Here is a 16,901-nt window from a genome sequence, read left to right on the forward strand (position 1 = left end):
CCCATTTTGAAAATAGGCAGACAATGACAAGGACATATCTTTTTCCCTCGCAACGAGGCATGGTGATGAAGTCTATTTGTATTCTTACAAAGGGACCCCCTGACTTCCCAATCTTCCCCAGTTCAACTACTGTTCTTTTGCCAGCGTTGAACTGTTGACACGTCAAGCACCTCTGGCAAAGGGATTCTGCTACCTTCCTGAATTTCGGGTTATACCAGGTCTGTTGAAATACCAGAACCATGGCATCCCTTCCAATGTGTGATCCTTCATGTATCAATCTGGCCATAGGGGCAAGCAGGTGTCTAGGTAACACAGGCATACCATCCGGGCTCACAATGACACCATCCTCACGTCTTGGTCGACAACCAAGTTCCTTCCACTTCTCTTTCTCTTCCCAGGGCACAGCATGCTGCCATTCTCTCACTTCATCCCAGGTAGGCACTTCTTCAAACACCATAAGTTGGCAGCTGTTTCCAATCCCACCCAGTTTGATATTTATTGACATGCGATCCATAGCGCATTGTTTTGCTACTCGATCAGCAAAATCATTTCCCAATGACACAGGGTCAAGGCCCTTTTTATGAGCAACACATTTGACCACTGCCAAGTCTGTTGGTAATTGGATTGCCTCTAGAAGGTCTTGTATAACTTTTCCATTTCGAATGGGAGTACCTGATGAAGTCAGGAATTCTCTTTGTAGCCATAATTGGCCAAAGTCATGCACAACCCCATAACAGTACTGGCTGTCAGTATACACTGTTATTCTTTGGTCTTTTCCCAATTTACAAGCTCTTATCAGGGCAATCAATTCGGCTACTTGTGCAGACTTTACTCCGAATAAACAGGATGCTTCTTTAATGCTGTTTAAAGTGACTACAGCATAAGCAGCACTTAGGCCTACAAGTTCGTGTCTCATGCATGAACCATCCACAAACCATTCCTCATCATGTACAGGCAAGGGTGTTTCTTTAATGTCTGGGCGGGGTTTGGTACTGAACTCTGTCAGGTTAATGCAGTCATGCTCGTTTTCTCCCCCATCTTCCATAATCATTGAGTCAGGGAGTAGAGTGGCTGGGTTCAAAATATTACATCGAGTAATGGCCACATTTGCAGCACCCACGAGAATCCTCTCGTATTTAGTCAGCCGACTAGGGGTGAGATACTGAGTCTTGGTTCGGGTCAGTAAAATTACAACTGCATGGGGAACATACACAGTCACAGGATGTCCCATGACAATGGATTCACTCTGCTCTAAGCTTGTGCAAGTGGCAGCTACCGCTTTCAAACACCCAGGTAATCCAGCAGCCACTGGATCCAAAGTGGCAGAAAAGTATGCCACGGGTCGTCTGGTCAAGCCATGCTCCTGTGTTAGGACTGACAATGCACAATTATCACGAGTGTCACAGAATAGAGCAAACTCCTTGGAATAATCAGGCATCCCTAGAGCAGGTGCTGTACACAGACAATCTCGTAATTTAGTGAATGCTGTTAAGCTTTCATCATCCCATTCCACAGGGTCCTGTGCTCCTTTCTTTGTCATTTTTATCAAAGGCTTTGCTAGGACTGCGAATCCCACAATCCATTGCCTGCAGTAACCTACAACTCCAAGGAACATTCTGATTTCTTTCTGAGTACGGGGTAACTGCATCTTTTGAATTATTCTGACTCTCTCTGAGGTGACTTTTCTCATTCCCTTTTCTATCTGGTGCCCCAGATATTTCACAGATTTTGAACAGAACTGTAATTTTTCAGGGGCCACTTTATGTCCCTTTTCACTTAGGTGATTCAGTAGGGCAATGGTGTCAATCACGCAATCCCTATGACTTTTGGACGCCACCAATAGGTCGTCAATGTATTGCCCCAAAACAGACTTTCCAGGTAAGACTAAAGTTTCAAGGCATTTTTTCAAGATCTGATTAAAGATAGAGGGGCTTTCTGTGTACCCCTGGGGGACACGATTCCAAACATACACGTGACTGTTGAAAGCAAATGAGAAAAGAAATTTGCTGTCTGGATGCAATGGGATCGAAAAGAATGCGTGACATAGGTCTATCACAGTGAACCACTCAGCATCCCAGGGAATCTGATACAGGATCACTGCGGGGTTCGGGACAATGGGACAGCAAGGAACCACAATTTTGTTTACCTTTCTCAGGTCCTGCACTACTCTGTACTTGCCACTAGGTTTCTTGATTCCAATTATGGGTGAGTTACATGGACTACTCATCACTTCTTGTATGATGTTTGCTTCTAGCAATTTCTATATTTCAATGGCAACTCCTGCTCTTACTTCGGCACTCATTTTGTAAGGCTTAGTGTTGGGGTAAACTGCATTTTCTTTCATGGCTATTTGTATTGGGTCCACATTGGCCATTAACCCTACATCCTTTCCTGTAAAGTCCCATACTTCTGATTTCACTGTCTGTTGAAGTTCTTCAGGTAAGTCCTGTATAGTCATTCGTTTGATTTCTGAGTCAGGTCTGATTAACATTAGCTTGTAAATACCATCTTCGTCTGGGGTTTGAATTTCGACGCCCTTTGGTGTGCAAAAGATAGTGCAGTTCATTTTGCACAGCAAATCACGTCCCAGTAAGTTTACTGGACTAGTATCACAGACGACAAATCTGTGCATTCCTTTAAAGTTTCCAATTGAGATCTCCATTGGTTCTGTAACGGGGGTACTAATCAATTGATTAGATACACCCACTACTTGGATTGCTTCTCCCGAGAGGGGTAGGTTTGGAACGTCTGCTGTTCTCACAGTAGAACGGGTAGCACCAGTGTCCAACAGAAAAGTGACATCATTTCCATCAACCTTTCCTTCTATGTATGGCCCTGACTGGTCCACCGGCAAGGAGGTGCCAAGTACACACTCCTTGTCCTCCCCTCTCAGGCCCCGTCAGTACTGATCGTCACAGAAAAAAGTGTCATTTAATAAATACTGCGAAGTTGCTGCATTTCTGTTCTCATTGCCCCCCCAGATCTCCAAGTCATCACCCTGTGGTGATTTTCCCTTAAAAGTTGGCTTGGGCGCTCGGGGTACTTGAATCGTTTTTACTTGCTGCTGGGTCTTTCTTGGCTTTTCATTCTGCGTCTGTGAAATTAAATCAGGGGTTTGGGTATTATCACTTTGTAAATATGGACACTCGTCTCTCCAGTGCCCGATTTCTCCGCACTGGTGGCAGGGAAATTTCTTTTTGGCTTCCTCCCTGCTCATTTTTGCTCAGGGCTTTCCTCCACCTCCACCCCCAGGTCCTTGATTTTGGGTACTTTTACTCAATTTATTTAATTGTTTTTCCTGTTGTTCTGCAAGCTTTACTTGTGCCCACATCACCTTTTCCTTGAGTGCCTTTTTCTTATCTGCCATCTCGTCCTCACAGTATTTTGCATACCGTAGGACCTCGTCTATTTTCTTGGACTGCCAACAGATTTTGTTATCTTTGATCCATTGACAAATTTCGGGTCTTAAACCGTTTACAAACCTGTAAATGAAGTGAGTCATGTCCTTCATCTCGATGTTATCTATACCACTGTATGTTTTGAACACCTGTAACAGTCTCTCATAAAAGGAATGCACAGTCTCGTCCCTTTCCTGCGTTGTTCTATCTATCTTGGTCCAATCAGTTTCCTTTGCGGGCACTTTTAGCTTCAGATGCTGAATTACCTGATCATATTTTCTCATCACTTCTTTAGAGGGTTCTCCTGTTCTAGAATCCCTCGTGTATTCCTCACTAGGCCAGGCTATGGCTATTTTACACTCGGTCCACAAGTCTACAGGGACCACAATATCAAAGAACCCATCCAGGTCTTTCCACAAGCATTTTTGCACTTTTACAAACCTCTCCACCTGTCTGTACCAATCCACAGGCTTCTCTCGTAATTTCGGGAAATCATTAGTAAAGGACACAATATCCTGCCTGGACCATGGAACGTGCACATATTTTCCACCTGGCACTTCACGCATAGGGTACAATTGCTCTGGCTTGTCAGCTACTTTTAGAACGAATTCTGGGGTCGCCTGTCTAGATCTAGCCTCATCTTTCTTTCTGGCCCACCTGGCTTTCCATCTTTCTACATCTCCCCATTTCTGCAACACTGTCAATAATTCTTTGACCTGCGCCTTCTTTCCTGACACGTTCATGTTTTCTAAATCTTTGTCTGAAAAATCTGCTCTGTACGGTTTCTGCAAGGGTTTAGACTTAGAAATATCTATTCCCATGCTAGCAGCAGTATCTGTCAATTTCTCATGAAGTACTCGGGCATTCCGGGTAAGACTTTTGCAAATGAACAACAGTTCTTCCTCAGAGTAGGTATTTAATCTGTCTAATCCTACATTTCCTGCCATTAGCTCTTCTATTTCTACTCTCAATTTGTAGAGATCTAAAGGTTTCGTCTGCGGAGTTTGTTTTTCTAATTCTTGACTCCATCTTTCAATTTCCTCAGGTGTAACTAGTGTGACACTTTTAGTACCCGAAGTCGTTTCCATTTGAATTTCCCTCGTGTTGAAAGGATTATGTCTTTTCTGCATCCTTTTCCCTGTATTCCTAATGGGCAGGTCCAATAGTGAGACTTCAGATTCGCACTCACTCGTCTGTTCATCTACGATTAAAGGTTCTGGTCTAGATTGTGCTATGACTGGGGTAATGACTGGAGGTTTTGGACTCTCTTGTCGGTCCCCATACAACGGAACCGCTGGTCCAATAGTCACTGGGATTGTCAAGGCTTCAGGACTTGTATTCAACTGGGAGATTCTTTGAACTATCTCTGCTCTCTGTTTTGCTAGAGCTTCTCGCTCTTTTTCTTCTAATATTCTTTCTAAAGATTTGTCATGTAACACCTGCGGGGTCAGAGTGAGAGCATAATTCGGGGCAGTGGGATGTGTCTCACTTGGTCCTTCACCATAATTAGGTCTTGGGAACAAACTTCCCATACCTAGGGATCTTGGTTCCTTTTCATATAGAGGCTGTAAGAACGGTATTCCTGAACCTGATGGTCTCGCCTCACCTTCGTAGGGAAGTCTCGGGAAAAAGTCGCTTTCACAGGAGTATCTTGCATCCCCACTAGCTGGTATCCTTGGATAAATATCTCTTGAATCTACGGGACCTAAACTCTCGGTATAGGGAGGTATGAGGCAACCCCCTCCTACACTGGCAGATCTGGCCTCATCCCGGAGATTAAGTCTTCGGGAATTATCCCCCTCACTGGAAGGTCTATTTCTTTCATTATAAGGAGGCGGACTTCTCATAAATAGGTCATCTAATAATTCATCATCCGACTCCCCAATGGGCACCCAATGTTTACATTTTTCTGCTTTCTTCTCCCCGGTAGGAGGATCATTCACTGGCATCATTGGAAACAATCCTTTTACAATCATACTTTGCCTCCACTGTTTCATCTTTTTATCTCGGGCTTCCTGCTTCAATTTTGGATAAAATTTTGTCAAACCTTTATCCATACGGGGCTTGTCTCTCTCAAAAGCTTCGATTTCCCACTCTTCTAAAGCTTCGTACTGTGTTAATCTAGGTCTGGGATGTAAATCATTCATTCGGGCTCTCAAATTAAATAAAATCCTGCCATTAAAAATACCTTCCAACGGAAAAGCCAAAACTCCGTCATCCTTGGTGTATTCTGCCCAGTTTTCTAACCACACACACGTATTGTACCCTCTGTCAAACATCATGAAAGATGCGGGAGTATTTGGAGGCGAAATGACAACACCTTCTCTAGTTCTAACAGGTTTGTCTTTTTTGAAATAATTCTTTACCTTATTCACAAGGGATAATTTCCTTTTGTTTCCGTACATAATGTCGTGTTTTATACCTTTAAACTGATCTCTCTCAAATCCCATACACCGAGGATCAGGTCTGGTATGCGGTCTATACGAATGCCACATACGATTCCTACAAATGACCTTTGTTTACAAATTCAATCACAAATCCAAGTGCGTCTTTTATTTTCGTGCAACCAATGAAGTGCACGAGTTCAAATATTCTCGACCAATGGGTGCGCGGCCTTTCGCGAGACAGTTCTCACGCTTCGGCGCTCACCCCTCCTTTACAATTCCAGCTCCGCTACACACCCGCTGCGTCTACCAATCCCAGCGCGGCACGGAGTGACGTCAGAGCCGCTTCGCGACTGACTCCCTCCTTTACAAGGTAACGGAAACTTTCTTTCTTTCTAAAGTGCTAGTGCTTGGTTATTTTACAACGAATACACATTCGCCACTGTGCTCAAGTGTCTAGACAGGAAAGAGTTTGTTTCACTGCAAGTAAACTACTTCCATTTACTTTTCACACACTACGGATAGATCCCTTCTGCCTATCCTTCACACAAGCATTGGAGAACTTGCTACTTCCCTAGACGCATCCACTTCTTTTCGGGATATATACTATGTCTAAAGTTTCACCAGCGAACCCATTTGCCTTCACCCAAGCTCCGATGAACCTGCTATTTTTCCGGTGTGACCCTCACTAGGTTATGTCACAATAGGAATTTGCCAATGAACCTCGTTGCTAACATTTATTCAATCATACATTCAGAAACCCTAGTTAGTGCTTCCAGTTCTGCCTAACCTGCACCAACTTTCCTTGAAAGCCAGTGACCTCGAAGCAAGTGGATTCTATTCACCACTCGCTATTCAATTCCCCGGGGATTCCGACAACATATATAACGTTTTACAAACGACTGGATTAATACATATAACAGTATAATAACAAGAATAACAAATTTAAAACATTTCATAATTTTTCAAAGTAAACATTTCAAGCGAGTGATCAATTCCCCTGAACTGCCTACCCTCGTAGCAGCAAATAAGGTTGCCTACCTAGCAGCATCCAACTTAGCTAATCTAACTAGTCCTACCTAACCTTTAGCTATTCCCTAACCATCCTCTGTGCTACCAGAAAATTACTGATAGAGATCGCAGGTCACCCGACCAATAATTACACCACTTTGGTTTTCGGGCCCATATACTTCACTTCACCATATACATTGATCAGATGACCTTACAATCTACTACCAATAACCATGAGTCCCTTCGATTTGTTTCTAGAGTACCCAACTTACCATCCACCGTTACGGGTACCTATGACCACGATGGGTCAGGGAGCTAGCTGTAAAAGGAAAGGCAGCAAAATACAAAACCTAATTTAAATAGCTTTGATATTCATAAAATGACCATGGACAACTGGGAAGTTTTAAGAATTTTATCTAGAAATCAGTTTCGGAAATTATAAGGTTCACAGTAAAAAGGCAGTCAATAATCAAGATGACGAAAATCACATATCCATAAAGGAACAAAGTAAGGGTAAACATTTAGGTCTTCTAAATGATAGTGCAACGGGGAATATGCTATAAATGGAACTTAAGAATAGACATCTTTAAAAGGGCAAGTTTATGTAAGTATACATTTATACTACGGGAAACATATTTCATGAATATTAATGGGAAATTAGGAATCCTAAAACAACTAAATAAGAGTAAAAAGTGGAATACGCTATAACTCTAGAAATTTACTTCAGTCAGTTCTATAGGAGAAAAATTATAGACCACATCAGAAAATTGCAAACTGCAATGGAGAAAATGATTTCTAAAAGGTAGGGTAACATAGGAACACGCTATGAACTTAAATGCAAAATGACTTTAGGATATGCAATGGTTGCAGAAAGTATGGAAAATTATCATGTGCAAAGGTATGTCTTTATTGAAGCAAAGACAGACAAATAGAAAGGTGCAGTTTAGAGTTTGCAGCAGTATATTTACCTAGACTGGTGTGAAAACCAACCCTGGCCACGGGTCAGTTAAGGGCAGGAAATACCCCCAGGAAGGACAGACATCAACGGGACAGCAGGTGCAGACTGGACACCCCAGGACAGGACAGGAAAACCAGATTAGGATCAGGACAGGACCACCAAGGCACGACCAGCACCCGCAGTTCGGAAGCAACGCCTGCGCTCCACCCTCTCTGCAGCTATCAGTCAGAACCCCGATTGGGTTAGCGAACTCCCCAGCAAAGTGCTCCGCCAGCACTTAAGGTTTAGTAAAACCTTAGAGTCTATGGTCAAATTCGGACAGAGTGCTCCGCAGCTCTCTGTATTCAGTCACCTATTGAGTGCGTTGGGTCAGTGACAGGTCAGCTATTCGGACAAGTCGGACAAATTCCCTAGGTGAACCTAGGCTAGATATACTCTTTTGGGTCAGTGTACCACCCCCCAATGTTGCAAAGTGTCAGAATCCCCAATTTCGATTGGTCCTAAGGTAGGATGGGTTAACACACCAATCAGAACAGACTTTTCTAAGGCCTAATTTGCATTCTAGGGTACCGCCTAGCAAGATTGGGGTTCCCATGAGAGAATATGCAGAATACAATAGGAACAATATCATTGTAACAGTTTTAGAACATTTAACTCCATCTTGCTGGGTTGCAGGTCAGTTTCTCATGAGCATCTCGACTGTGGCTGCCAGCTGGCTGAGTTCCACTGTTCAAGGCTACTTCACTCGGGCGTTTGCGCTCATGCGCAGAAAGGACCTTCAAGATGGCTCTCGACCCATTCGGACCCCCCGTGTCCCATGATACATGAAAAGGAAGCGAAAACAAATTAAAACATAGAAATAAATGAATGTATTACATATCATGATTTCGTACTTCAGGATTATTATTATAAAAATATACTATGCTATTAAGGGTAAGTGCTACACATAACAACACGATGAGCAACAGCACGAGCTTCACCTCGTTATCACATTAAGCGGCCATCTTATAGCCATTACGCATGCGCACCCTTTCCCTCCAGAACTACATCTACGTAGAGTCACGTGAGTGTGACTAACGCATGCGCAGAAGCGAAAATTCAAGCAGCGGCCATTTTAGGTACAAGGGTTATTTGTATTAGTAGAACACATAGGCAAGCTTCACTAATACACACGCATATCAAAAATAAAGGAGATTAGTAAAACGTACAATTTGGATTACGGGATTATAACAGATTTCGAGGTTCTTGACTCGAGCAAGTCGCGATGCGAAATCTTGCTCTATCAGTAGAAATCGTTGGCTCAGAAGTCAAGGCCATTATCGATACAGAGTCCTAAGTGAATGTGATGGGCATCCAGCAGTACCGCTGCCTCGAGCCTAAGCCTATGCTGTCACCACCAAACACGAATATCTTCAGGTATGGCAGCAAGACCCCGCTGCTGCTCAAGGGACGCATGGGTGTGAATGTGAAATCAGGTGACGAGGAGAACACAACAATATTCCAAATCATCAACAAAGAAGCCACATGGCCGAAAACCAAGGCCTTGTGTCCTTCGCCCGGAATGTACGAACATACCAAATCAATGACCTGCTGAACCAATTCCCCGGGGTATTCACTGGGCTAGGCTGCCTGAAGGCCCCTCTTGTAAAACTCCACATTGACACATCAGTCAATCCCGAAGCTCTTCGCCACCGCCCAGTGTCATTCCACCTGAGGCCGCTAGTGGAGCAGGAACTTGACAAGCTTGAAAGTCTCTGAGTCATTGAGAAAACATTGGGACCGACCTCGTGGGTCTCACGAATGGTCATAACGGAGAACCTGAAGGAACCAGGCAAAATACGCTTCCCCAACCAAGCGATCAAGCAGGAGAGACATATCACGCCCACAATGGAGATATCATAGCTTACCTGAATAGGCCTAGGTGGTTTTCCAAATTAGACTAAAATGCCGGATACCACCAACTTTCTACACGCATCTGGGACTCAACCCAGTATAACAGATTACACTTCTGCATCTCGTCTGCTACTGAAGTATTCTAGGATGCCATTCGTGAGATGCTGTTAGGGCTCCAGGGTGTCATGAACGTAAGTGATGACATCTTGATCCGCTCTGCAACCGCTGAAGAACACGCAAGACACCTGCGAGCTACCCTGAAGCACCTGTAGGAGCATGGTGTCACTCTCCACAAGGAGAAATGCTATTTCTTCCAGACTTCCGTGGAGTTCTTTGGGTATATGTTCGGCCAGAATAGAGTACAGTTCGATCCCTGCAAGTCAGAGGCCATCAAGCAAGCCCCGGCTCTGACCACTGTCTGAGACACACAGCTTCCTGGGCATGGCCACTTATTGTGGCAGGTGTATTCCAAACCTCGGGACCATCGCCGAGCCACTCAGGGCCCTTACCAAAATTGACGCTCCATGGACGTGGGTGAGTACAGGAGGAAGGAGCCTTCCTGAAGATAAAGACTGTGCTGCTGAGTAAAACAACAATGGCATACTTTAATACAAAGAAATGCACAGAGCGCGATTCTCGATGCCAGCCACATGAGCTTTGCGGTGGAGCTCACCCAAGAAGGTGAACCTAGAATATGTGCTCCCCTGGCGTTTGCCAGCAAGGTATTGACACCAACCAAAGCCCACTACGCCCAAATTGAAAGGGAGGCGCTTGCCATTAAGTGGGCCAGTGTGCATTTCCACTTCTTCTCTGCATTTTGCATAGTCATGGACCACCAGCCACTTTTTCCACTCTTCAGGGAAACAGCGCAACACCAACCACCACAAATTGAGCGCTGGGCAATTCAGTTGCAGAACTACTAAATGGTAGTAATCCCTCGCCAGGAGTCCAAGAACACTTTACATCCTCTCCAGACATCTGTCTCACCCAACTGCGGAGAACGTCCACAAGGAAGACACAGCAGAAGACTACATCTGCACAATATATTTCAAGGGGCCTGCCCGAAGGCGCTCAACCTCCAAGAGATCAAGGAGTCCACCAGGGAGGACACTGTCGTGGCCAAAGTGGCAGATGCACTCAAGAGAGGATCCTGGCCGAATTTCCTCCATGACGCCAATGGCTGGCATGGCCCCAGCAAAGATAGCCTCACAAAGATGTGGAGGGTGCATGCTGAGTTAAGCGCAACCCGCGAGGGGCTAATAACGAGAGACCAAAGATTAGTGATACCCACATGCCTGCAGCACCTAGTCACTGCTCTAGCCCACAATGGGCACCAATGGACAGTCAGGATGAAATTACGGATGCCGGAAAAGGTATGCTTCCCAAACCTGAAAGAGGCAGTCGATGAAATGGTGTGCCAGTGCCCCTCATGCCAGCTCACAAGAGGCACCAGCACCAATTTTATCAGAATAATCATTCATGAGACCATGGTCCAAAATCAGTCTAGACTTTGGCAGTTTCCCCGATGGCAGGACAACCGTTGTCCTTACAGACAGCTTCTCAAAATACTCCATTGTAGAGGTAGTTGACTCGGCGGCGTTCACGAGCATTGCACTTATGCTGATGAGAACCTGACTTCAAAGAACTACTCGAACACCTGGGCATTTGGCACTGCCGCATCACACCACAATGGCCTCAAGCCAATGGGGAGGCTGATCGCTTCTTGCAGACTCTCAACAAAGCCCTCAGGAGAGCCACTGTTGAGAACGCTGATACCGAAACTAGCGAGAGTACCGTGGGACAGCACATTGCACCACAAAGTGTTCTCTATGGTCCCTCATGCTTCAAGGGCCAAGACACGACAGTGTGCCGGCCCACCCAGACTGGGCTCCCTCACCGTACAATCTAGCCAAAACACAAGCCAGGCACACACCAAACAACGAACGTGGTAGCCTGAAGCGGCAGGCCAAAACCCGGCTAATCTTTCCGAAAGGCAAAGTTATAATCAAAGACCGAAGGCCCGGATGGAAATTCCTGATGCCATTTGAGTCAGGGGTGTGAACAGTAACCCAAGTGGATGGCACAATGATCACAGCACACACAGCCAACGAAACAGTTCTCAGGAATGTCTCATGGTTTGAAAGGTTGATGTCCCAGAACTCCAAGACACGGAAGAGACACCCGACGAATCCATGTGGGAAGACACCCCCAGGAGTGAGGGACCTGATGACGCTGTGTCTCTGGCGCCAACGCCATGGCAGCCGGACACATGAGTCGCTACCAAGCGGATGAAGTGATCCACCCGGCGCTGTCTGAGCGCGGGCACCCTGCCCCTGAAATACACCCTGTAACATTCTCTGGCCAGGCGTGGCCAGAGGCTATATAATAAACGGTGGTACACTGAACAGGGTCTTCCACACATACCACATAGCCAAGTGTGCATGTGTCTTCATTATTCATTTGTACCCTAGGATAGGCTGCTCCTCATGGGAGCCCCTCTTACAACACGGGGTTCCCCATCACACCTGGGTCTGGACTCTGGAATAAGTGGCGGGCATTATATGAAGGCCGACTGGGGCTGTATTGTGCCGGGGCCTGGCTTACTGAAGTCAGCAGAGATATTAGAAGTTCTAATTGTACTTTGTGAATCTGCAAAAAGTGGCGGAAACTACCAGTGTGCCCCATGGGGGTGCGCAGGAGCAGAGACCTGATGGTAGACCCCACCTCCCAGGCAGTCAACCAGTCGCGGTTTGTGTTACCCTGTGCATGCCTCTATGGGAAGGCCTGGAGGAGAATTTCGGACCCCACAGCTGAAGCTGGTAATTTGTGATATGTTTGCGGGGAAATGGGGCCCTGTCACTGAACAGGCGAGCTCAACAGTGTAGTTCATTGATCAGAGAGAAAAGGCAAAACTTCTTGGCGGTGTTAAGTGAAAGAGGGATCCCTCAGGAAAATCAAGACCTGCCGGTGTGCCCTGTAGGGTAAAATGTGTCTGCCTGAGTTGCAGTGTAGCTTCGGTGACACTGCTACAACAATCCCACATATGAAGAGTACTGACCAACAGTCTATCCAGTCCTGATGTAGTGCGCCTGCCGGCAGAAATCACATCAGACTTGATACAACCTGTGTCAGGGCAACAGCATGCCCTATTCGAGAAGTAAGAGTGGCATTTGCAAAGAAAAGTGAGCTTAGCGGAAGCGGGCCCCAGAAGGCAGCCTGAGGAACCTGTATCTGCTCTGCCCTATAATACATGCTACTGCAGTGGCATGCACAGAATGCTGATGCCTGAGTGAGAGGACTTCAGAAGGCATTGCAGAGGACACAGGTATCATGTCCAATTATGAGGATTAGAGAATACCCCATAGAGCATTGCCATTACTAACAGGCAAACGCGAAAAGCATCAAAACTATAAAGACAATCCTGATTAAAGTGGTGCCAAAGTGTTAAAGGGCTTCCCATATGACAAGTGTCTGCCATCATAAAGATGCATGCAATGCCCTGAGTGTGAATATGTTATGAAGAGTCCAAACAACACATAGGATCCATGGGCTACACTCAAAGTGAAACTAATGCTGTGCAAACAAAACAGTAAGTAATATTTGCAAGTAGAAGAATCTGATGTGAGCAAGATGGCCGCCTCACTGGATGCCTCTTGATAAGATACTGGTGACCTAGGACACAATCCATGGGAATCCTTTATCTCAATCAGACATCTACACTAAATTCCCTGTCCATCCTATGCTCCATCTTTACACTAGTCAATATGGCCCACTCCGAATCGCTCTCAAAACACCTCTCTAAATCTGAAATCAGCTCTTTTAAAATCACTTATCTCCCCAATCTATCCAAATACACCAGGAAAAACTTCAAACACAAGATATTAAGAGTATTCTTGGAAACTCCCATAGCCAACCAATGTCACTGTGCTCGAAAGGAGTCCCTCAAAAATGATCTTCTCTTCATACTCAACTCACACAGAAGGCTACAATTTCTATACAGAAACCCAGTATTTTCCTCATCGATTGGCATACCCTATGGAAGAAAGTTTAAAGTCTCGCCTTCCACACACTTAAATTGCACCCTCATTTTCATCAATGGAAAGATTATGTTCCAATCGATTGATGCAAATGTGGCTTTATTTGAACATCTTTGGTATCTTTCAGCCCTAACTCTGTCAGCTTTGGAGAGCCTCCCTCTGTTCTGTTCAGTCACTCACGCTCCCAAATCCTGTCAATTCGTCTGTCTCCCAACCCCCTTCTTTCACCTCTCCTAACCATTCCTGATCACCATACTCCTAAACGTTCCACCCTCCACTGCCCTAGTCCCTATTCTCCTCATTCTTACACCCCACCTGGCCTCACACCCTCAATCACCCTAGTTCCTATTTTACTCTCCCTAACAGTGCACTCGCAGCTAACCCTATGGTCCCAGCTCCAATACATTGAACACCCACCTACTCCCATTCTCCCTACAACCAACAGGATCTCCCTCCACACTCCACTTCTTTTCACAGTTTGAACACACAAAGCCACCCTCCACCCCTAGTCTCTCTCACCTCCCCATAAGTACGTACACATCACCAACCTCAGCTGCTCACACCAGCCTTCTCTCTACTCTTCTTCTCCAGGCACATATTCTAACCTCTCCGCTCCTCCTACCATGACTAGATCTCCTAGCCTCTCACCCCTCCCGACAAGTAAGGACACAACACCTGCTTCAACCAGAGCACCTCTGCCTTTCCTCTCCTCTTCTTCTCTCTGGAATAGCCCAACCTCTCACTGCCAACTGCCCTGAGTGGATCTCCAACTGGATCTCTTGCCATTACCTACATAACTTCATAGTGGTCAAGTCCTTCACAATCAACTTTGAAAACCAGGGGGCATATTAGCAAGAACCTCGTTAAAATGATCGCCGTTTTAGCGGCAGGAAACTGCCGCTAAAACAGCGATAATGGGCTTGCTAATATGCGTTATAGAATTCCAATAGAAGCCCAGGTTAGATGTGCAGGACATCTAACCTGGGCTTCTATTGGAATTCTATAACGCATATTAGCAAGCCCATTATTGCCATTTTAGCGGCAGTTTCCTGCCGCTAAAACGGCGATCATTTTAACGAGCTTCTTGCTAATATGCCCCAGATTCCTCTCCTAATACGAACAAGTACTCCAACCCATCTTCCCTTTCACCATCACTATCTCCAGTTCTCCTATCCTTGCTGACTATTCTTTCTAAGAAAATTGATGTCCTATCACAAACAGTTTCACAACATTGACTCTCCATCTACGCTCAGTTGCTGTTCGCACCATAATTCACAACCTAGCAGGCACACCCTAAAGAATAACCCCTGAGGTAAAGATTTAGCTAGTAACCTCAAACCCAGGCCCAACCAAACTAGGGTGCTTATTTACAAGCCCCTTGCGCCGCTGATACATCACTTGTTCCCATTTCAAAAGTAGCGCACCGGCAGCGCAAGGGGTTTGTAAGTAGGCCTCTAAGTCTGCTCTAGATGATACTGACCTTGGTGATCTTGTTGAAAGTTATGAGGTCTCAAATGCCGGTCCATAATCATATCCAAGGCAACCTTCCCATCTTCACCATATGGAACCACAGAACTTCTTGTTCATACCCACAATCCAGGAAGAAGGGGATGTCTCATCATATGCAAGCAGAGACCTTCTCGTACACAGCCACAATCCAGGAAGAAAGATCTGTCCAATGTCACTTTTGTCCCTATTTAACGTCATAAAGCTCCGGTCATCAAAGCCATTCGCCATTTGCTGCACTGTCTACCGCATAATTGCAGTTCATCAATTAAACCTTGCATGGAGCTTTCAGACACAATAATAACCTTTACCCTAGGCATCTTAGTTTTGACAGAATCTTGGCTCAGTTACGCTTCAAACAATATACTCGACATTCTCCTTCCCCATACTGCTCCCCTGTTGCAACCGAGAAGTCGGATGTGGTGGTGTTGCAGTAATTCATAGCCCCCAAGAGAAACCTCCGCTCCACCGACCTCGCACTGGCCAAAATCCCTCGCATCCGGAGAGCCATAATGGGAGGAAGAGACTTCTCCTACATCGCGGCCAGGACCTGGAACGAACTCCCCCTCAACATCAGACGAACCCCCACACTGCAAGCATTCAGGAAGAGCCTCAAGGCCTGGCTTTTCGGATGACGCGGCGCTGCCCGATATTCCCTGCCCACCCACCCCCTGCGCCTTGAGACCCTGACGGGTGAGTAGTGCACTTCACAAATATCTGATTGATTGACAGTAACAGGCTAAATTGCAAATTAGTTCCTAATGAGCGCTTCCACTCCTTCCAATGTCTTTTGCTTGAAATTTCCTCTCCAATGTCCTAATCTCAAAATGAATGTCATATACCACTCTCCAGGTGAAAACAGCTTATTCGTCGAACAGTGCATGGATTTTTGTTTTGTTACAATTAACCTCTGAGACTCCGGTTCTTCCTCTGTGACTTCATTCTACACTGGTCTGAAGACATTTTTTAAAAACAGTTAATAGTTTTTCCTCTTTTCTCTGAGACAGTGACACCTTTTAGCACTGTCTAAAAGCCACACACCACAAAGAAGCCATTCTCAACCTGATTATGTCAGTGGATTCGCTTCTGACTGCTGAAGACCCCACCCCGGTGGATTGATCAGACCACCTGCAAATCCCTTTTATGCTATCCTTTATCCACCACAAAATTTAAGGACAATTCAAAAGAGAAAACTCTTGGTTTGTTAACACCAGGAACATTGACATCAGCTCCCTGGCTAATAGACTAACTCCCACATGCATCAAAATAGCCAATAGTAAATCCTTAATTGCGATGTTAAGGAATCACAAGTAAAGATTCGCTATTGGCTATGCATGTAGGAATCGCAAATAAATTAGCGATTCCTACAAATTCCTTAATTGCGAGTTGCAGTTAAAGAATTGCTTCCCATTCATTCCGATAGGCCTAGAGGCCCATAGGAATGAATGGGAATTGCATGCGCAATTTGCGAGTACTTAATAGGTACTCGTAAATGTGCATGCAATTTCTAGGGTGCCAAGATGACACCCTGTAGCACCCCTGAAATTGCTAAGTGAACCCATTTTGCGTACAACCATGCCCCAAGGGCATGTGTGTGTGTAACCTTGAACTTTGAAAAATGCACTTTAGTGCATTTTTCAAAGTTTTCGCTAATTACCATCAAATGTCATCATTCATTGCATTTGAGGCATAGCAAATTGCGACTCCTTGAATG

The sequence above is a fragment of the Lissotriton helveticus genome, chromosome 2_1 (assembly GCF_964261635.1).
Source record: "Lissotriton helveticus chromosome 2_1, aLisHel1.1, whole genome shotgun sequence".
NCBI lineage: Eukaryota > Metazoa > Chordata > Amphibia > Caudata > Salamandridae > Lissotriton > Lissotriton helveticus.